This window comes from Euprymna scolopes, chromosome 16 (assembly GCF_053919585.1).
Source record: "Euprymna scolopes isolate OS-2025 chromosome 16, ASM5391958v1, whole genome shotgun sequence".
NCBI classification, from domain to species: Eukaryota; Metazoa; Mollusca; class Cephalopoda; order Sepiida; family Sepiolidae; genus Euprymna; species Euprymna scolopes.
Genome location: NC_136497.1, coordinates 94,630,886 through 94,654,315, shown reverse-complemented (window position 1 = coordinate 94,654,315; position 23,430 = coordinate 94,630,886).

Sequence of the window (23,430 nt, the reverse complement as noted above, 5' to 3'; positions counted from 1 at the left end):
TTAATTTTCTTATCACTTTATTTTTGCTGGGAATGGGGCATTCTACTGGATACCAAACATTCTCACATTAGTTTAGTTACTCTAACCGAGAGATCGTTTTAAGATTCTAACCGTCCCTTTAAGTGCTATTGTTTGTATTTCTCTTGCACTTGGTTCACAAGGTATATTTGCTAGATGGTTTTTGAAATTCTTCCATGGATATTTTCTTAAGATTCCAGTTTCTTTTCATGCAATGCATAACTCCTTGGTATTTTTTTAAGGCCAACATCATTAAGGACTCTTACTTCAACTAGGGTTGCCACCTTCTTCAACTTGTCCTACATCACTGACAGGCTTAATAGCCCCGTTGTCTAGGTATGTAGCTCTAGGAATTTCGTAGTCATAGTGGATTGTGTATGACTTATTTCCAACTGTTATTTCTGGTACATGTTCCCAAGACTTGCTACTACTTGGGATATTCAAATTTTTACAGATTTTCCAGTCGAGATATTTACACACTCCATTGTGTCGCATTATATAATAGCCGTCCCCCAACACGACTTTAAAACTGGATGTCAGGTGGCTCACACTCTCTACTTTTGTGTGGCACAACCTGCACTTGTTGTTATTGCTTAGACCAATGCCAATGTATGTATGGATGTATGAATATGTCCATGCATGTGTATATATGAAAGAACGTGTCCATGTATGTGTGTATAAATATGTCAATGTATGTGTGTATAAATGAATACGTAAATGTATGTTTGTGTATGAATAAATATGTCCATTTATATGTCTTAATAAATGATTATATTCATACTTGTGTGTGTATGAATGAATTTGTCCATGTATGTTAATGTATGAATAAATATAACAGTGTATGTGTTTATGAATGAATATGTCAATGAATACGTGAATATGAATGAAAATGTGAATCTATAAGTGTATATATGAATAAATATGTATATGTATGTGTATTTTTGTAATGAATATATTCATGCATATGTATGAATGCATATGTCCATGTATATATATGTATAGATAAATATTTCTATGTATGTGTGCATGAATGAACATGTGCATATGTGTAGATGTAGTTATGAATATGTCCATGTATGTGTATTTTGAATAAGTTTGTTCATATATGTGTATGAATGAATATGTCAATGTATGTGTGTGTATGAATGAATCTGTTCATGTATGTGTGCGTATGAATGAATGCGTCTACGCATGTGTGTATGAATGAATATGTCCACGTATGTGTGTATGAATGAATCTGTTCATGTATGTGTGCGTATGAATGAATGCGTCTACGCATGTGTGTATGAATGAATATGTCCACGTATGTGTGTATGAATGAATCTGTTCATGTATGTGTGCGTATGAATGAATGCGTCTACGCATGTGTGTATGAATGAATATGTCCACGTATGTGTGTATGAATGAATCTGTCCACGTATGTGTGTGTACCAATGAATGTGTAATACATGTCCTATTTGTATTGTTTCCTTAGGAAGTTTGCTTCCATAATTTTTTAGGGATGATGAATAAAAGATGAAGAAACTACATTCGCTTTATGTTCTCATTTCGGAGAACTTATTGTACATAGCTACGTCGTACCACACCTCAAAACGCTAATAACTATCAGCTCGTAACAGACAGTTCTAATTATGGCACGGCATCAAATGATTGATAATTAACCGAACCCTATTCGTTTCTTTTCAAATAAATTATCATAAACCCAACAAAAACATTTCATTTTGGACTGAGAACTACTAGCCGCTTATTTAGCAGTATACATTTCAAACACTAAGTGGAAGGCAGGTTTTATTAATGATCGATCACAAGTCACTTTGTAGTAGCTCAATCATCTTTACACTTCCACTGTTAAAAGGATTACATATGTTTGCCTCTGTGCTTTAATTTTCTAACTGCATTTTTTATGGGGATGGGGCATGCCCACTATTTCAGTCACTTCAACCAAGAAATCGTTTTTAAAATTCTAACCGTTCGTTTGAATGTAATTGTTTGTATTTCTCTTGCACTTGGTTCACCGTTATGATTATTCGACAGTTATTTTTAAATTCTTTTTCATGAGTTCGGCGCTCCTATCATTATTGGAATGATGGAAACCTTTTTAAGATTCTAATTTCCTTTCATATCGTACATAAGGTTTTGATATTTCATTATTTTCTCCCTCTCATTTCTGTTAAGATCAGCATCATTAGGGACACCTACTTCAACTAGAGTTGCTACTTTTTCCCTCTTGTCCCATATCACTATATCAGGCTTAACAGCTCCATTTTCTAAGTGCATAGCTGTAGGAATTTCATAGTTCTAATGGATGGTGTATGACTTATTTCCAACTGTTCTTTCTGGTATATACTCCCACTATTTGCTGCTCCACTGAGTGTTATATATGGATATGTTTCTGATATTTAATGTTATTCATTTGTTTACTTTGCCTGAAGTTTGAACGGAAAGCATTCTACCTAAATACTAATTGAGAATAACTTTTCCTCACCAATGTAATACCTCCAGATAGGGAGTGACATAAATATTTTTCAAAATATAATTATCCACAGGCATGTGTTCCATCATTATATGACGCATCAGCGTGGTTGCACTTATTAATATATGAGATTTACAGAAAATAATGAACTATTGTAGCTGATGAAGAAACTAAACATTTTCTTTATCAATTAAATGAAGATTAAATCACATTATACGTTTTGGTCATATTATACGTGTTTTGCATGAACTTTTATAACGCAAAGCTTAAAAATGAATATGTCCATGTATGTGTGTGAATGAATGAATATGTCCATGCATGTGTGTGTCTGAATGATTGAATATGTGCTGTATGTATGTCTGAATGATTTTAATAGTCTGCATAACGTATTATATCCCGAAATACCAGTCTTTAAAGTTGATAAAATCAAGATATCATTCGCACTAAATGAACAAGTCAATAAAAGAAGAGTGCAGAGAATGTCAGCATTGACAAAAAGTTAAAAGAATAAAATACACAAAGAGTGAATTTTATCCATTTGAATTCCCCTTCAGCCATTTTCAAACGGTACACGTAGGTATTATTGGTTATTTTACTTCCAGCAAAGAAACCTTATCGTTATTTGGTGATATGTGTTGAGCGAAATAGGAGATGAACGGAATTCGATTCAATAATGGGAAACAACAGCAAAATCATTATGAGTGGCCTTTGTAGTATGTGAATATTAAGATTTGGTTTTTCCTCCATGTTGTTATAAATAGGGTTAATAAATTTTATGCACCTTCCTATATCCAAATAAAAAAATATATTTAAAATTGTCTGTACACATTTAGCTCTATTCAGAATTTACAGTAAAAACAATAAATACAAAAAACGCTTATAACCCAATCAAAAGTGTATTTACCAAAATACAAAGTATCCGGTTCGCAAGACTGTATGGATATGCAAAAAATTATAATTCCAGATATTGAATCCATATGATTTACGACTGCCTCGCTTAAACACTTCGATTCACATACTCATGTCAACCACATACATATCAATACGTCATGTCTACAACCAATTTCAAACACTTGTAATGTGTGACACTTAGATTCAACAGAATATTTACTTACTATCCAGGTATTGCTGTTCAAAAAACACATTAAGTGTTTATTTCTTTCTCTTATTTTTTTTATTTAGATCACTTCTTACGTTGAACGTTTCCGGTTATCATTAAACCATTTACATGTACAGGCCACTGTCAGACATACATCCAAATATAACTAAGCATTTGCACATTCACCGCAAAAACATTCACATTCGCCACGCTAAAAATAATCCAAAATAATAACTAAATTTATTTATCAAAAGAAATCCATTACAGAATATTTTCTTACATATAAAAGAAATTTAGGTTTATAGGAGGCGGAATGTTGTTTCATGAGAGAAGAGAGATCAAAAAAATTATTATCGTCCATAACAGTATGACTGTGACAACCATCAAGTCAACTGAAGAACAAACGTAACCCGAATGTTTTCATCTACACGACTCAACATGAACAATACGGTCGATATGACTCGACACGGTACCACACTTCTATTATACTCCTCCATGATCTTGAGATCACACTAATGGCAATGTAGGGTAGGCTTCTTTTGCCTGGTACTTTGTCTTAACGGTACGATCTCAGGAACTTCTTCAGTGGCATTTTCGTCTGCAGCCACATTTATCTCCTCCTGATCTAGATTGTTAGTGGCATCACTCTCTGAAAAGCTTTCTCCATGTGGTCTTTTGTATAGCAGTGGGGCTTCGTTATCTGAGTAGGTACTGTCATCATAGACGGAGCAATCATTTTGGTATGCTGTATACACATCTTTTATATGATGTGGCATTCTATTGATGCAAACAGTCACAACCGGCAATGCACGATTTACAAGAGTTTGGGGGATGATATTGGCGCTGAATTCCTGCCTCTTTGCTCATTTTCCAGACAAAATAGAGCAATGTGCCTATGCCGTTGACATTGGTAACACGTGATGATTCTTTGAGGCATGACACCAGCGCCTCCAACAGTCTCACAATCCAGTCGGCAATCACTTGCCCTATGATTGGGGCCATCACTTTAATCTGTCTTCTTAGGCATACTTTATGCCGACCATGCAGCGATTGCAGCCTGCTCTGTAGCTCCAGTGCAGTTCTTTAAAATGGCACGAGTGCGCACCAGCATGTGTGACTGATCTAGGTTCTCCATCTGGGAGAATGCTTGCAATAATTTTTCAACATGTTCAAGCTACTTAGCAATGAATGCATATTGCAGGCACTGATCTAATATGCTGCTAAACACGATTGTAAGCTAGCATAGTTCTGCCAAGAAGACATCAATCGTTTCACCTGGTTTAAGGTGATGTGCTGCAAACTACTTCCATGCAGTAAAGAGACCCATAGCAAAAGTTGTATACAACATTTTCTCCACACAATCAAAATCTGTATGTGTGCCGACTGACAAGTGCATTGAGATGACACACTCAGTTGACATATCAGCTCAGCTTTCTCCAGCCATTTCACTGTTGACTGTATGGAGTCACTGCCATCGAACATTGGTATAAGCTTTGGGTTGAAGGCAATAATTGCCAAAATAGCTTGTTGCTTCATGAGGTAAGACAGACGGAAGTAAAAAAAAAAATATTGTTATCGCAATACAATGCGACAATCATCAAGTCAACTGAACCACAAACGTAATCCAAACACTTCTAGCGACACAATCCGCTATTCTCACAAATAACTCTGTTGACCTGACCCAGCACAATGTGAACAATTCCGTCGATACAACCCCACGCATTACCAGAGCAACTTTAGCAGTTCCTCTCTGAATGATTCTGGCATTGTCTTTTTCTAGCCCTTGGACGATCTCCTTTTTACCGTAGGTGGGCCTTACTAAGACATTGACACACAATTCTTAGGTGTTTCCGTGCGTGCCTGTGACACAGAACGATGCAGGGATTAATCGGAAATACACCAACTAAAGCAACTTAGGCTGTAATGGTAGAACAACCAAGCTATGCAGTTTCACATTTATTGATTCAATACATCTGTGTATATATATATGTAGAATGTAGGATTGAACACTCCCACACATACACGCACACACATACACGCACACACATATATATGTATAATATTTTACATGTAGAATATCTTTACTTGTGTCAGGTCAGATGGGGTTTCTGTGTTGCAATATTACTGGAAGTACTATCCTTCGTCAAGCGTGTGCTCGATTTTCAAACATGCATGATGGCCACAATGTAAGCTGGTCGAATTCTGTATGCCTCTCCTGAGTCGGCACTGGCTGATTCCAGTGGATAGGAGGAGTTCAAGATGAATGGAAACAATGGCAAGAAAAGTAGAGAACACATATAGTACATAGTATTCCTAAATAGTTACCCATTTTGTACTGGCCAGGGCGAACGATGCTTAGCTTCGGTAATCTAACAGAAACCTGTGTGTCGGTGTGATTATGCTGAATAGTGTGTAAATACGATACTCGTATTCTACTTATTACTTCTGTATAACAGAGAGGTTAAGTTATCTCTATAAAGCTAAGCGCCCAAACGATTCCTTCAAATTCACTATTGCAACTAATCCGAGGACAGACACATACACAGATATCTACGTTTTTTTACATATGAATAATATCAGCAAATAATATATAGATATAAGCCTTTACAAATAATACATACACATAATGTACATACTTAAAAAGTACCTGTCTCAAGACAGGCATATTGTCGAATCAAGCACTTTTTTATGTTCCCTTACAAAGATTAAAATCAATATTTAACGATACTAAACATTATGTCAAGAAGTTTCATTCTAATTTTGATAAAATCCATCACTTGATTTGGATTCGACAATATTTTTAAAATTTAAGTCTTTAACCTAAGAAATTGAAATTCATATGATTTTATGACTGTTTATGTCAGCTGTTTTGGCATTTATAAATACTTAATTTCGTTCAATTCCTGTGTTAATTTCTGGTTGCCTCGCGGTTGAATACCAATCTACAAAGTCAAAGGTGACTTTGTGACAGGGTTCGAATCTCCCGACTGGTAGTACTGATCATTTCCCCACACATGAAATTTAAGTCTTAAGCCTTTGAAATTCATATAATTTTGTCCAATGACTCTTGATCGAATTTAACGTAAATTTTTAAATTTTCAAATGGAATGTTTTGCCTACATTATACCTCCTAAAATTCTTTTGAAAATATTCCACAGAAACTGAAATTTGGAAAATGTTTAAAATATAAGAAATTGATTTATAATGCTAATTGTAAAAATGTTATAAAAATTGGAGTTATCTGAATTTTTACGAAAGGCTTCAATCCTCACTTTACCTCATATGCACTATATTAAATTAAATATAGCTGTGCTACAAAATTAATAATGATTGGTCAATTAAGTTTGGTGTGAATCATGTTTATGCACATATATAAACATATGCACATACCTATATATATATATATATATATATATATGTATGTATGTATGTATGTGTGTATGTATGTATGTATGTGTGTGTGTATGTATACACACATATATATAATGTATATATATACATATATAATATGTATATATATATATACATATATAATATGTATATATATATATACATACATACATATGTAATGTGTATATATATATATATATATATATATATATAATGTGTGTATATATATATATATATATATATATATATATATATATATATATATATATATATATATATATATATATTAGTGTTGGGATGATTAACTGAAATCTGGAAAAATCAAACATTTTTGGGGTATCAAAATCAGTATTACCAGTAAAATTAAAATTAAAAAAAAAAAGTTATGTATAAATAATATCAGAAAAAAAATGACATAATAAAAATGAAACACATGGATAAATGGGAGAAAAGAAAGAAAAAAATAGTTTTCTATCTCTTTTTCATCTTTCTTTTCTCTTTGATTTTTTTGTCTTACTAAGGGGCCCCCTCTTATCAAGGCCCAGAAGCCAATCTAGGATAAGGGTTAAGTGTTAAATAGATGATGAGAACACATAATCAAGAATGGTAGAACTTGGGTAGGGCTAGATTATTTAAGAGGATGACTCAACAGCAACTTATTCACTTTATATTTTAAAATGACTATGTTATAGTCAGTTGAGAAGCAGCCTCACAGTATTGTGTGTCACAGATGGTCAGTTCTAGAAAAGAAACTCTGCTCATTGAATTTTCGTTTAGTTTTAAGTGCAGATAAAGAATAAAGGAAGTTTTGACGGTTGTTGTCACTAGATGAGTATTTATTGCAAACGTTTTATAGGAGGAACCATAGATTGGTGCTCAGTCGATCAATCACCATAAAAGTAATCAAAGACAGACTTTCAACTTCTCTCCTGTGAGAAAGAGATAACAGAACAGTAAAATGGTGCTCGCCCACTAAATTTCGAAAAAATAGAAAATAAAAATTCAAAGTTAAGCAAAACTTTGCATACTCAGATCAATAAGGAAATAGTAAAACCTCTTTAGGCTGTAGCATTTCGCTTAATTTCGCCTTTCGATATTTTGTTGCATAGAAATTTCTCTACCTCAGGAATTCTTTGTTGAACCGAATTAAAAAAAAATTGTTAACCGTTTGGATTCTTAATATTAATTTCATCTCTCTTCTGATCTTGAGAACATGGTGCAATAGGGAAAATGTGGTTGGTTAATTTTAATGCATTGAAAACTAAGCTTCTCTCCTTTCATCGTAATCGCTCTGATCCCTACCACGCCCTAATTGAATGGCTCTAGTCTTGGGGAAGCCCCGTGTTTTGACAAGCTTTTGGAACTGACTTTCACTTCTGATTTGAAATGGAACACATACATAAAGTCGGTTGCCAAGATCGCTGGAAAGATGGTTGGATCACACTACCGCTCCAGTAAGTATATCACTCCCGATGCGATCCTCTATCTGTATAAGAACCAGGTGCGCCCTACAATGGAGTACTGTTGCCACATCTGGGCAGGAGCTGCTTAGCACGCCATATCCTGTCTTGATAGAGTTCAAAACTGGCTTCAAAACCTAGTAGGTGATGCCCTTTTTTTTCCCTACAACCTCTTTCCCACAGAAGGGACATCACGAACCTGTCTCTACTCTATCCTTATTTTTATGATAGGTACTCATCTGAACTTCAATCTATGGTTCCCCCTTGCCAAACTTTCACAAAAAACACTCGACTAACTAAAACCACTATATATGATTTCCCTACTCTCCATCTGTGCCTAAATGTAAATACAGATTCCATGAACAAAGCTTCTTTCCCAGAACTGCCCGCTTCTGGAACACTATTCTGCTGACATGCTTCCCGGTTAAATGCAACATAGTACCCTTCAAATCTAATGTAAACAAGTTCTCGTTAAGTCGTCCTCATAAATAATAAAATTCCACCCAATTTAAATCATAACGATTACTTCACTACCACCTTACATTCATTAACCTTTATCCTCGAGTGACCTTCGGGCATTGATAAATGGTGACCCCCAAATAAAAAAAAAAATGTTGTGAGTTGGATATATAACTACGAGTCTCAGACGATCCATTTTTAAGTCAACAAAACTTTGTGGAATAACACAGGTTAATTTAATATACTCATATTTTTGTTTATTATATATCATCTATTGCATACTTTTTCACACTGATATATGAAAATGCGAACGTATTCAAGTCTTATGGTTGAATTGATAATTTGCAAGATTCTACTAAGGATACCCTAATTCCGAATTTTCACCATTGATTTTTTTTTACTATTCGCTCAATATCCTCTGGATTATTTTTAAATGCCCTATATTCGCCAAGGATTTTACTCTGCTAAACCTCTAAAGTTTCGGCTACTTCTGTTTTTTTTTTATTTATATATCTTTTTTTTTACTGCTTATTATATGTATTTCATTGTATTGTATTTCTCTAAATTGTTCTTCCAATGTATCTTTCTACTCTCCTATATATGTGCACATTTATCCTATCTTCTTTCTACCCATATTACCAACATCCTTCTTACTGCTACATCTATATAGTCCATCTCTATATCATCCCTATACTAATGTCCCTGTGCCAGTTTGTTTGTAGATATAACTCTCTTCTGATGAGAAGCATCTGACTTTGAAATTATACGGCCTAGAATGATTCTTTCTTTATTTTCCTTATAGATCTGATGACGTAATAAAGTTTTATTTAACTTTAAATTCTAATCTTTTATTTCTTATATTAATTGTTCCACTTAGCCGTGTAGAGCTTTTACTATCTTGATAAGTTTGTTTGCTTAAAGATTATTTGTATCCTTACCAATTTTATTTATTATATATATATATATATATATGTGTGTGTGTGTGTGTGTGTGTGTGTGTGTGTGTGTGTGTGTGTGCGTGTGTATGTTCACATATTCTTATATATGCATTAACATGAAAGCATGATTATTTGATGGATTTATCATCAGACTAATCAGCAAGCACTTATATTCATTCCATTATGAAATTAAAAACATTTCAATGCCCAGACATGTTCGATCCGCAATTGTCCATCTTCACCCCACTTTTCATTTCTTTAAACTCTGATTAGAAACAGTTTTTATTGTTCACGTTTCAAAGAGATTCATTTTGCTCAACTTTGTACTCTCTGCAGATTTTATAACTTTCTTTAAAGTGAACAACTCAACTTTGGTAAACTTTTGTGGTTATATCAAGGATCAAGCAATAACAAAACCTATTTTAAACTTGTGAAAATTAACTATAAAGTTGCTTAAGCCTATAAATTCACAAATATTATTTGTATAAAAGTACAGCTCGCTTTTTAGTCGCACATATTTAGTAAAACCGATTAGTTAGATAATTAATGTTTAAACTTAGTTATTTAAAGGGAGACAACGTACCTTAACACATATTAGTGTGCTTATCCATGTGTGCATACATACGCACTCAGACCGTTTGTATCTATCCGTTACACCTTTGCATCGTATTGCCTTCTATAAAGTAGAAAATAACTAAAATGATGTAAAAGAAATTTATAGAATGCAATATAATGCAGAGTTGTAACAGATAGACACAAACTGAAACGAATTCAGAAATACAATGGTGAAATAAGCTACACAAATACACCTTTATCGAGACAGTATACTCGTATGTGTTTTTTAAAAAAATATTTTATGCTTTCATTGTGTTATACTTTGTGTCAGCATGGTCAGATAAAAGTTCTATGTTGTAAAATATTTCGGAAAAGTCCTCCGTCAGATATGTGTTCAACTTTGGTTCCAACTTGCATAATGCGGCTATTGTCAGCTTCGAAGAAAATAAAAATCAATTTTATTTGTTTTATTATTTAAACTTAATAATGGCGGGCTTGTGTTAATATTCGATATTACTTTATCTTTCTATATTTTATATTTTATTTTTCCGTGTATTTGTAAAAGTTTGCATTTCATTTAAGTTTTAATTTATTTTATACGTTCTTATTTAAGTGGTTTTACTAAAAATGTGCGACCAAAAATTAAGCCAGATCAATGTATGACTGACTACTCCTGCTGTTTATCATATAGAAACAACGTGTACAGTCGCTTCAATCAGAAAGAGTCGAATCGGACATTTAGTCGTGCCGGATTTTGGTCGGACATAAGCGGGGTTACTAAAATTGTGCAACTAAATAATGTACGATTATTTGCTCCTGCTGTTGTTTTGCTATTAAGGCAACTTCGACACAAACAAACTATTTCGTTTATCAGCGCAAAATATTGTAAAAATCTATGAACAATAAAATGAATTTACTCACAAGTTTCAGTCGAGAAGTTATTTTTTGCAAATATATTTTTAGATTCATATAAACAGTACTTACAAAAATAAATTATTTTAAAAAATATTCTCTCTTAAGGAAGGTAGTAAATAGGTGCATAAGTATTTATTAACATAAAAACTGAAAGAATTATTTTTTTTCCAATTCTGTGTGCCACTTTTTTCGTTTTTTCTTCGTTAAAAATCTTTGTAAAAAAAATAAACAAGTTTATTTATTTATATTAGTCGTGCCTTGATTTTACTAATTATACACGACTAAAAATTAAACACGATTTTATGTACGTCTGATCAAATTCTAAAGGACTGAGACAATACTTTTGTATTGGAAAAAATAATTTTCAGTCGTTAAGATTTTAATTACTCAAGGCAACTTCGATAGTTTCAAGTTTAGTTTAAAAAACACAATAAAAAACAAGTAATCGTCGATAATAATGATACTTTTTACAAAGATTTTCTAGTGTTAGATTATTTTTGTGTTACAAAATTCAAATTTGAAAGAAAAAGATACCCTGTAAAATTTAATTTGCTAAAAAAAACAACTCTCGGATGAAAGTTGTGACTATGACGAAATTCGTTTTGTTTTTATTTCAATTATAAAAAATAAATTTGTTTATTATTTTTTTTACAGGGATTAAAAAATAAAAAGTGGCACACTGGGTTGAAAAAGTTTAAGTTTTTAAGAATTTGTAGCAGACGAACTTGCAACAAGCACAGTAGTAGGAGTTAATTCTCACGACTCGAGATTTGAAATCCATTTTCTCACTGGCTTGTCCAATCACAAGCCAGCTCTCAACCACGTGACCGAGTACATATAAGGCGAAATTGACACTCTTCCATCTCTTTCTCCCTGACTTTCGCTGGTAGCAGACATTTGGCCTAGGCTAACGTGAGTACCACAAACCAATATAGCTATCGTCAAAACTTGCTTCCACGTACATTTCACACACGTACTCTTTCCTATCACGAAACACTAACCATTTGTCCCGTCTCTACTATTGGGCGCACGCTCCTACAACACGTAAACACATTGAACACTTTTCTTTCTCTTTCAACAGGCCTGTCGGATATTAAATCTACATCCCCACAACAGAAACTCTTTTCACAACTACTATAAATACAAAAGTGCACGAACACTGAACTCTCCTACTAACCCGTTTCTATCTTGTACACGATACTAACAAAGATGACAAATAAAAATGTTTTTTAAATGTTAAAATGAAACTTCCTGTCGTTGTTTTCATTTCCAACTAAAAATTTGTCAAAAATAATTGCGATTACTAGTAAAGTCGTTTTATTGTTTGCTTTAATAACAACATTTTTTGTGCTAACGGATTCAATAGATCGACCGTATCAGAGGGAATATTTAATAAAAATCGGGGGTTTTCTTTAGTAAATATCTTTTTAGGTATGGACTTAAAAGGATATTTGCCAAAAAATAATCTCTCGAAACTTGTGAGTAAATTCGTTTTATTGTTTATTACAAGATTGTTTTGAGATATTTTAGCTGACGGATTTAGTCGATTGCCTGCATCGAAGTTGCTTTAACCAGCAGCAGCGGCAATTAATCGTACATTGATCGTACATAATTTTTAGTCGCACACATTTAGTAAAACCGATTAGTTAGGTAATTAATGTTTACATTAAGTTATTTAAAGGGAGACAACGCATCTTAACACATACACATGTGTGTGTGCGTACCCATGTGTGAATACATATGCACACAGGCCGTTTGTATCTTTCCGTTACACCTTTGCATCGTATTGCCTTCTATAAAGTACATTTATATACACACTAGACAATGCTTCAAGCAAACTACATTAGCCTTTTAACTAAAATGATGTTTTACTAATTTGGATAGAATTTTATTTTTTCTTTGATTCTGAATGCCCTCATACCTTAAAACTTTTCACATTTATTAAACTGTTAAATGAATTTAAAGATCGAGTGTACGTATTTCATTATAAAATGTTTTTATTAATTAAATTTTAAAAATAAATATTTCTGTTCATTATCGATTAAGCAACACATCTTCAGATTATAAAAAAACCCAACCTTTCTATCTAAATTTAAGACAAAATGGTTCTCTTATTTGACGTAACGTCCGGTCTCTGCAAATATAATCAAAACTTACATATAAAGTGACCCCACGTCTAAAAATTGAACAGATAAGATCAAACATGTTTTTATAGTCTGAGAATTTAGAATTTAATAGATGTAGTAATCTGAAGATTAACGAATCAAATTTAATAGAAACTTTAAATAAGTGTAGAAACGTATTACACACAGAGAGGAAGTCGTATATATATATATATATATATATATATATATATATATATATATATATATATATATATATATATATATGACTTCCTATCGATGAATACTCCGTGATGGTCTAATATATATATATATATATATATATATATATATATATATATATATGACTTCCTGTCATATATATATGTATGTATATGTCATATATATGTGTATGTATATGTGTATATATATATGACTTCCTGTCGATGAATACTCTGTGACTGTCTACTGTTTATGCCAGCTGATTTGCGATTTATAGATACTTAATTTCGTTGAATTCCTGTGTTAATTTCTGGCTGCCTTGAGGTTGAATACTAGTCTACAAAGTCAAGGGTGACTTTGGAGCAGGGTTTGAATCTCCCGACTGGTAGTACTGATCATTTCCTACACTGATGATTGCGTAAACATGAAACACTAGTTTCTGTATGTATAAAAATAATTGTTAATATTTATTTAGAAATACTATCATTATATATATATATATATATATATATATATATATATATATATATATATATTTGTGTGCGTAAGAGAGAGAGAGAGAGAGAGAGAGATTAACCATACTTGCTCAGGAATACTTTGATTTTTATATTGATTTGCTATTTTTTGTTAAAGTGTGCCGTCTTTTTCTTCCTAAATAAGTTTTGTTTTTGTTTTAAAGTTAAATTTACTCATAGTATCTTTAACGTAATGTATGTTGTTTTACTCTACAGTGATGAATAGAAATAATGATAGAAAGAAAAAATATGTTAATATTAGTTATTGAAATCGGGACCTTTATATTTTCAGTTTGATCCTCTCCCAACCGAGCTATTATATTGGATGAAAAACAAAATGGAAACAGTATTATTTGTACTGGCTGAAAGACAAAGAGTTGTTACTCCTGCAATTGACATATAAATCGTTATTAGAAAATGAAATAATTCTTTTTAAAGTTAATCAAGATACAGTTTTTTGTTCTTAAGAACATGCATCAATAATGACCAAAATTATCCCTCAATAAATCAGATTTAAAATTGATTTTTGTAAGAAAGAATATTATTACACACAAAGATTTGAGAAAGGAATACGCTTTACTTTATATAGAACTAGCGGGGTTACCCGGCGTTGCTCGGGACCGTATAAACAATGAGAAAATTGAAGTTGATTTTCAACATATTTGTTATTTTTTGGATAGAGGAATTTTTAATGTCTATTGTCTATGTATAATTAGCTTTTTCGAGCAAAAGAATATTTTACTTACCCTAGAACGAGTATTACACATATCAAATAATTGTACCTCATCTAGGATAAGTAATTTATACCATATATATGAAATAATGTTTCCTTTGCGTGGATGGGTAATATACAACACACATTTAATATAATTTTACCTACCCTCGGACGGGTAATTAAAATACATACCTGAAAAAATTTCACATACTATCGACAGGTATTGTACATGTTAAATAATTTCTTTTACCGTTAAAGCTACCATAATTTTAAGAAAACTTAAACAAATTTTCGAAAGTAGATCATTAGACTTTCCAAATTAGTACATAAATTCATAATCTTTAAGAATTAGGCGACTATTGCTTCATCATAGATTTCAATATTACTTGTTTTTTTCCTTTGTCACTATCAGCACTAAAATTGTAAGAAAAATTATGAAATTTTTTAACGATGTCGCAGTAGGATTTTCAAATTAATGCATAAATACATTCACACAGTTAGTGATTAGACAACCCTTGCTTCATTATCAAATTCCACATTACTGTGTTTCATTTTAATTTCCCACTACCGACACCAAATTTTTTTTTGAAAAATACTTCATTTTCTGAAGATTATGCAGTAGGTTTTACAAACAAATACACTAGTGATTAGGCAATCCTTGCATCACTAAAAAATTCCACATTACTGTGTTCTATTCCTTCCGACTACCGATGCCATATTTTTAAGTGAAATGATATTTCTTGAACATAACTGAGCAGGTTTTCCAAGTAAGTATAGAAATGCATTGACACGGATTGTGATTAGGCAACTTTTACTTTACCACGAATTTCAATATTAATGTAGTTATTCCCTCCCACATACCAACAACATTATAGTAAGAGAAATTATGTCTTTTCTGGAATATGATTCCACAGATATTCTATATTTTTGGAATATGACATAGTGGGGCATTGCTTTGTGACCCCAAAACGGACATTACTCTCTCCAACACAACCCCAAAAGAGAACTCAAGAACTTGTTTAAAATTAAAATAATCATGCTTCTTTCTACTCCCCACTACAACCATCACATAATTTCCGGATGATAACATTAAAAATTAAAAAAATATGGATCACCCCCTACAGAAATTGGCCTAGTAATCTTTCATAGAAAACCAATAATATATATGAATTAATCTAATTTTCAGATAGGAAACTGTTTCAGCCATATCCATAATCAACTTCACAAATAAAGTAATTTTGAGATTGATAATTGTTTAAGCCATTTCCAGGACAAACTTTACATTCTACCACCCTCATTTAATCCAAGCGACGCTGGGTATTCTGCTAGTATACATATGACCAAGACAATGTTGCTTAACTTTGGTGATCTACATAAAGCATTTGGTATTACCATATAGTCACCCATCTTATAATGACCAACACAATGTTGCTTAACTTTGGTGATCTACGTAAAGCATTTGGTATTCCCAAGTAGTCACCCATCTGATAATGAGCAGGCAACATGTTGCTTAACTTTAGTTATCTACATAAAGCATTTTTATTCCCAAGTAGTTACCCATCTGATAATGACCAGACTCCATTTAACTTAACTTTGGTGATCTAGATAAATCATTTGGTATTCCCAAGTAGTCACGAATCTGATAATGATCAATAACATGTTGCTTAACTTTGGTGATCTACACAAAGCATTTGGTATTTCCAAGTAGTCACCCATCCGATAATGTCCAAGCCAATGTTGCTTAACTTTGGTGATATACATAAACATTTGGTATTGTCAAGAAACCCATCTGATAATGACCAAGACAATTTTGCTTAACTTTGGTGATCTACATAAAGCATTTGGTATTCCCAAGTATTCACCCATCTTACAATGACCAAGACAATTTTGCTTAACTTTGGTGATCTACATAAAGCATTTGGTATTCCCAAGTATTCACCCATCTTACAATGACCAAGACAATTTTGCTTAACTTTGGTGATCTACATAAAGCATTTGGTATTCCCATATAGTCACCCATCTGATAATGACCAAGAATATGTTGGTGATCTATATAAATCATTTGGTATTCCAAAGTAGTCAGCCATCTAATAATGGCCAGACTCCATGTTGCTTGACTTTAGTGATCTATACAAAGCATTTGGTATTCCCAAGTAGTCACCTATCTTATAATGACCAAGACAATGTTGCTTAACTTTGGTGATCTACATAAAGCATTTTGTTTTCCCAAGTAGTCACCCATCTGATAATAACCAATGCAATGTTGCTTACTTTGGTGATTTACATAAAGTATTTTGTATTCCCAAGTAGTCACCCATTTGATTATGGTCAGACTTCATGTTTCTTAACTTTGGTGATCTATACAAAGCATTTTGTATTCCCAAGTAGTCACCCATAGTAATGACCAAGACAATGTTGCTTAACTTTGGTAATCTAAATAAAGCATTTTGCATTCCCAAGTAGTTACCCATCTGATAATGACAATGCTCCATGTTGCTAAACTTTGTAGATCTACATAAAGTATTTGATATTCCCAAGTAGTCACCCATCTGATAATGACCAGGCTACATGTTGCTTAACTTTGGTGATCCACATAAACCATTTGGTATTCCCAAGTAGAAACCATCATCAAAAATTGTAAAGTCAGTCCTATATTGCACAAGCACCATCAAAATGGTCAAATCGGACGTATACTGCACAAGCACTTTAAAAATTATCAAATTGGACCTATACTGCACAAGCATCTTCAAAATTGTAAAATCGGACCTATATTGCACAAGTGCCTTCAGAATGGTCAAATCGGATCTATACTGCACAAGCACCTTCAAAATTGTCAAATCAAACCTATACTGCACAAGCACTTTAACATTTCTCAAATCGGACCTATACTACACAAGCACCTTAACATTTTAAAATCGGACCTATACTGCACAAGCACCTTCAAAATTATCAAATCGGACCTATACTGCACAAGCACCTTAAAAATTGTAAAATCGGATTTATACTGCGCAAACACCTTCAAAATTGTACAATCGGACCTCTACTGCACAAGCTCCTTTAAAATTGTCAAATTGGACCTATACTGCACAAGCACCTCCAAAATTGTAAAATCGGACGTATACTGCACTAGCACCTTAAAAATTTTCAAATCGGACATATACTGCACAAGCCCCTTAACATTTCTTAAATCGGACCTATACTGCACAAGCACCTTAAAAATGATCAAATCGGACATATACTGCACAAGCATCCTCAAAATTATAAAATCGGACCAATATTGCACAAGCACCTTCAAAATTGTCAAATCGGTCCTATACTGTACAAGCACCTTCAAGTTTTTCAAATCGGACCTATACTGCACAAGCACCTTCAAAATTGTGAAATCGGACCTATACTGCACAAGCACCTTAAAAATTGTCAAATTGGACCTATACTACACAAGTACCTTAAAAACTGTCGAATCGGACCTATACTTCACAAGCACTTTTACAGTTTTATAAATCGGACCTATACTGCACAAGCACTTTCAAAATTGTCAAATAGGACCTATACTGCACAAGCACCTTAAAATTGTCAAATCGGACCTTTACTGCACAATAACCTTCATAATTTTTGTACAGATAAATACATTACCAAAGTAAGTGAATATTGTATGTGATTTTTGGTATATGACATCTATAGACATATACAAACATACACATTACATATAATTCATAATGATCAATTAATTAGTTTTGGAGTTGATCCAAGACACAAAAAGATATAATCATATACACATAATTAAAATTAATAATGATCGGTTAATTAATTTAGGAGTGAAACTAATACATACATATATATTAACATATACACATTGTTAAAATTCATAATGATCGGTTAATTAGTTTTGGAGTGAATCCAATAATAGAAACACATAATCATATATACATTGCCAAAATTAATAATGATCTGTCCAGCGATGTGATTTTTGGAATATTACGTCTTGTCTCAATTAAGTACACGCTAAATATAAAAATATGTATCTTTTTTAATAGAAGCTAATGTTCGGTTAGAAATTTCACTATATTATACGGTTACTTGGTATTTTGGCTAAGATCAAAGTGTAGTATCTGTTGTTAGAATTCAAGCGGTCCTATCTTTCCCAAAGGGAGGTCACACGCATATTATAACAATGATTATTTATTAATCTAATTGTATTCGACAACGAAGCTACATCAAAGGGAGGTCACTCGCATAGCATAACAATGATTGTATATTATTCTAATGTCAAGCCTTAGAGAAACAAAGGTCACTCGACAACGACAATTATCTATAAATATAAAAGCGAAAATGTATGTATGTATGTATGTATGTATGTATGTATGTGTGTTCGCTTTTTCTGTGTGTCTACAAAAGGCTTTTTTCAGAGAAGCGGTATGTCGGTCGGTTCACAACTTTTTAAAACTTTTTATATCACATATAAATCGTAATATCTCAGAGTTAACAACGAAGCTCGCCTGTCTATTTAATTTGCTCGATTTCGGGAAGATAAATATTCAACATTTGTCGCTCGCCGCATGTGGGTTAGTCTTTTTCCTATAACATCTTGGGAAAATAAAAATCACGCAGTCAAACTTGACCTCATTAACTCGTTAAAACGGGCACCTGCTAAATCCAAGTAATTAAATAAATTCAAACGTGTTTCCGTTAGCATGTCGCGGTGGGGCAATTGTTGAGGTCGCACGTTTTTTTTTTACACTTTAATTTACAACTTTGCCTCAACGTTTCGGGTTCGATCCTCATACTTACTTTTTTTTACCCCCCCCCCTCGCGGAGTTTCCACACACACACCTCCAAACACCCGGGCAACGCCGGGTACCCCTCGCTAGTTGTTTCTAAAAGAAAAAATAAATAAACAAACACAAGATGGTTTCCTGTCTAGACATCTCTCTCTCTCTCTCTCTCTCTCTCTCTCTCTCTCTCTCTCTGCCACTTGGTGTGTGTCTCTCTCTCCCTCTCTCTCCCATAAACAAAGAAGAATACTAAAAAGAAAATGGCCGCTTGTTATCATTTTGTGAACATAGCTATCGTTTCGTCTCGTCGGTCATTATTTTTAAGCGTAATTATTTTTTGTTCTGGACAGCTTTGCTTGTAATTTTTCGTTTAACTATCGTATTTTACTATTTTTCGCCCGATAAAAACTTATGTATCGCTTTCATAACGTGTAAGTAAATATTTTAATTTGTATGATGCTAGAATTTTTACCGATAACTATCTCTTATTATATGCATTGTTCTGCTTGCAGACATAACCATTACAGCGTGGTGACATCACGTCACGTGACATGACTAAGCAATTTTTCAATTACGTATAAATATCACTAGATTATCACTTTATTACTACTTAAATACATAGGAAAAATGAAAAAATGTCCCCCCCCCTTGCAGAAAAACGGTCAGCTGACCAACTTAGACTTGACCGTTTTGACCAAAATTTCGATAGTTTTCGTCCGGGGATTCGAGCTTCAATATGATATCCAATTCGTCAAGTTTGGTTGTGTCTGTTAAAAACATACAAACATACATCGTCAAGTTTGGTTGTGTCTGTTAAAACATACAAACATACATACTAACAGACGTTTGAGATTTATATATATAGAAGATATTTGTGATAAACTACTAATCCAATTTTTTATCATATTTTTTTTTATTTTGATCTTTATATATGTTTTATTGATCATCGTGTGTTCCATGTCACCAGAAGTCTGGTGATGTCCAATCGATGCCTGGAGCTAATCCTTTGATTGTACGTCGCAAAGACTCAAATATAAGTTTAAGTAATGAGAAATATTATGAGAAAGGAAGATAGTTCGCATATGATTGGATGCCCGGGGCCAACACAAAGATTCTCTCTCTCTCTCTCTCTCTCTCTCTCTCTCTCTTCTCCTCCTTCTTCCTCGCTTCGACTAATGCACGGACAAAATTCGAAATATGTGAGACACATTCTCTCAAGTTCTTCACACCTGAAATCATTTTTTCAGCCTTTCTTGAACCAGTTATACTGGCCTTTTGGTCAAGATCAAAGTGTAGTATCTGTTCTTCAGATGCTGCACTTAAGATGATTTGTACCAGTCAATGGAGGGGAAACCCTCTATACTGGGAACCGCCTGGGTAATACCTAGGAGGTCCACCCTCCCAGGCCTTGCCACCGGGCTTTCCGGTGGGGCAAGTTTATTGCTTGCTGCCTGAGGCGCCCCGACCGGGGAATGCCGACGGGGTTACTCAGGCAATTTTTAAAATTGCAGGAGTGCCCCTCCTTTAGGGGAGCCTGCGGGGTTCCCACTTTCCGGCCTTGTGCCACATAATGCTGATGTGGGCAGCATTTAAATAAAAACCCTCTATACTGGGACAATTATTATTTTTGGTAACCAAAGTGCCCCCTTTTTGCCTACTTTTAGGGGAGCTGGTTTTTACCTCACATTAAAAACGGCCTTGTGTCTAATTTGCTCAGTGGGGGAGCAAATAAACACCATCTGTTCTTCAGATGCTGCACTTAAGATAATTTGTACCAGTCAATGGAGGGGAAACCCTCTATACTGGGACAATTATTATTTTTGGTAACCAGAGTGCCCCCTTTTTGTCTACTTTTAGGGGAGCTGGTTTTTACCTCACATTAAAAACGGCCTTGTGCCTAATTTGCTCAGTGGGGGAGCAAATAAACACCATCTATTCTTCAGATGCTGCACTTAAGATAATTTGTACCAGTCAATGGAGGGGAAACCCTCTATACTGGGACAATTATTATTTTTGGTAACCAGAGTGCCCCCTTTTTGCCTACTTTTAGGGGAGCTGGTTTTTACCTCACATTAAAAACGGCCTTGTGCCTAATTTGCTCAGTGGGGGAGCAAATAAACACCATCTGTTCTTCAGATGCTGCACTTAAGATAATTTGTACCAGTCAATGGAGGGGAAACCCTCTATACTGGGACAATTATTATTTTTGGTAACCAGAGTGCCCCCTTTTTGTCTACTTTTAGGGGAGCTGGTTTTTACCTCACATTAAAAACGGCCTTGTGCCTAATTTGCTCAGTGGGGGAGCAAATAAATACCATCTGTTCCGGCAGATACTGCAAGCTATGACTAGCTATGACTAGCAAAGACCAGATGTGGGGGTAACCCCACATGCCTGACCTTTAACCAGCTCCCATTTCCCACCTCTCGGGAGCTGGTCCCCTTTTCCCTTCCCCCTCCCTTCACTCCTCACATTAAAAATTGGCCTTGTGCCTAATTTGCTCGGTGGGGGAGCAAATAAATACCATCTGTTCCGGCAGATGCTGCAAGCTATGACTAGCTATGACTAGCAAAGACCAGATGTGGGGGCAACCCCACATGCCTGACCATTAGCCAGCTCCCATTTCCCACCTCTCGGGAGCTGGTCCCCTTTTCCCTTCCCCCTCCCTTCACTCCTCACATTAAAAATTGGCCTTGTGCCTAATTTGCTCGGTGGGGGAGCAAATAAATACCATCTGTTCTTCAGATGCTGCACTTCAATTTCTTGTTCTGTCAGTGGAGGAGAAATCCTTCACGACTGAGACAATTTTTATTTTTGTTCCTTTTCTCCATATTAAAAAACGACCCTGGTGTCTAACTCTGTCCCGTGGGGAGGCATTGTAAATAGGTACACTCATTTTCACACACACACGCAATCAAACTTTTGAAGTTCGCATTAAATAAATGAAATAATTACAGAAAGTATGTAATGCTAGAGATAAAAATATAGATTATTTTAAAATGATACTACAACAATAAGTGGTCGACCATAGTCGACAGCGACCTGAAGGCTCCCTTTTCATTACATACTACACCGAGGTGTCACTTATAACATAAGTTTTCTGCTTCTTCTTTATCAACCGCCTAACAATTTCACTTCCAAAGTTTCTCCTCTGTCACTCGGCACTTGTTTTTAAACGTTGTCATTGTCTTAATGTACCTTTTAAGTAGGAGGGTCTCCTAAAATTGCAAACTATGTCAGCAATTCATGTTCCTTACAACTACGACAAACGGATGTCAGATTCTGTGGACTATTTTGATGGGGGTAAGTGCAACCATTTATCATTACACAAAGAATAGGAAAAAGGTTTATGCACATTAATTAGATATAGATATTAGATATAGATATTAGATATAGATATTGGATATAGATATTAGATATAGATATTAGATATAGATATTGGATATAGATATTGGATATAGAAATTGGATATAGATATTAGATATAGATATTGGATATAGATATTAAATATAGATATTGGATATAGATATTAGATATAAATATTGGATATAGATATTGGATATAAACATTAGATATAGATATTAGATATAGATATTGGATATAACAAACAGTGAAAATGGAATAAAGTTGCTAAAAATAGTTTTAACAGTTTGGTGCCAAAGTGATCTAAATGGACAAATGTTCATCAAAATGTGAAATTGCATATAGTTTAATTATTTGCGTATTAGTTAAGGGTAGACAGCAGGGCGTCATATTCGTATGAGTATTCTCTGTTTCTTTCAGTGTCCAACATGGTTAT